This window comes from Macrobrachium rosenbergii, chromosome 53 (assembly GCF_040412425.1).
Source record: "Macrobrachium rosenbergii isolate ZJJX-2024 chromosome 53, ASM4041242v1, whole genome shotgun sequence".
Taxonomy (NCBI): Eukaryota; Metazoa; Arthropoda; class Malacostraca; order Decapoda; family Palaemonidae; genus Macrobrachium; species Macrobrachium rosenbergii.
Window position 1 is genome coordinate 22,971,198 of NC_089793.1, and position 1,894 is coordinate 22,973,091.

Genomic DNA, 1,894 nt, shown 5'->3' on the forward strand with positions numbered 1-1,894 from the left:
GGAGTGTGTGGGCAACCGCACTTGAATTTATAACTTCGAACTTTTCCCGGGAGGGGTTGCTAGTTAGTGTATTGCTGACACAGGCGAAAAAAACATTCACTGTGGTCTGTTTTATGTGTGATCACTATTGTCGTTCGATTACTGTGCAATCATTCCATCTGTCGCCGGGTGCCATCGCTCCACTTGAGAGTGACAAAATAAACTGGTCGCCAAATAAAATCAGCCAATTACCTTCCTTGTCGATGCGACCACTGCCATTGATTTATGACTTAAGTGAACGTTTTTGAGTCACTTAAGAGGTTCCCAGCTGCCAAAAGAAGTCTGAAGACACATGTTTTCTAAACGCATTTACTTACACATTGACATTATGCTGTATATATGAGTTTTGATTTTCAATTTGTTTGATCATCTGTCGATATTGAAGAAAGTTGTCGAAAGACTTAATCACTTTCTCTAATGCTGTCACGTTGCACCTTTCACGTTGGATGCGAGAAAATCATTGTTTTGTTTAAACATGAAAATTCTTTGATTACATAGCCTCGAAGAAAATGCTAAAAACAGAATCATCTGTCTTGCAATAAAATTCAGTAAAATTAAGTAGTAAGCATGATGTTTTTACATAAATAACCAACGTAAAACTAGCAAAATTAATCTTGGGTGTGGGACACGAAGGTTAGGGGAGAGTAGACCCTTTTTTTCTTAAACCCACAGACTTTGAGATCCTGCTTATTATGACAAATTGATACTTGTCTCAAAAATTTTTTTCATTAATTCATCGTTGCTACCTGGTTTCAGGACAATATTTCGAGAAAGCAATAAACATGTGCTATTCAGTGGAGAGAGAGAGAGAGAGAGAGAGAGAGAGAGAGAGAGAGAGAGAGAGAGAGAGAGAGAGAGAGAGAGCATATAAGTTACAGTATCTGGGTATAAACAGCACATATTTTATCTCCAAATCAATGGCACTGGGAGCTAATCACTTATCGTTTTAGATAAAATAAACATCTGGGATTAACGAAGCGCAAAAGACCTGACCTCTGTTACCCTTGTGTGACGGCCCATATGACAAACAGATGAGCAGGGTAACCAAAGTAAACCAGAATATTCGAGCTTTAAGATCCAGAATGATTCTGGTATAGAGAATTTGTCTTGTAAAACTTTTATATCTAGTTCTTTTCCCGTACGTTTTCAAGTGTATGTCTACCGACACACCGGTATTTAATAAACAAGCAAATGGTCTCATTTATCTTCAAATGACTAATAAAAACGAGAATACAATTTTAAAATTAACAGAAAAACTTGTAGTTCATTTTAAGCAACTGTTTAAGAGAGTAAATTGAGTGTAGATGTCTTGTCGTTGGTCTAGAAATCTAACTTATTATAAATACAGAAATGACGATAATCTGTAAATGGGATCTTTCCTAGACAGTGACCCCCAAGGATTTTAACCCTGTATGTATCCACCTTTACGGCGTGTTTAGCACAAGCCCGCTGGGGATTACCGTAAAAGCATAAACAAAAGACTGTAAATATCACAAAGATAATGACCCCCAAGAAATATTAGTCCTAGATAACGACCCCCGAAAACCCTTGGTGGTCACTATCTAGGAAAGATCCTCTAAATGTTAAGTTAACAGGGAGGTCGATATATATATATACATATATATATATATATATATATATATATATATATATATATATATATATATATATATATATGTAACCTGATATACAATAAATACTACATTCACCTAGCAAAATGCTTTAATAACAAAATATCAATAACCAAAAAAAGCCATATAATTAAGAAAATCCTAAAATGCAAACTTTAATATTTTCTCCAGTCACCTTCTGCAGACAGTGAGTGAGGGAGACAGTACATCACCTTGCGGCCCGT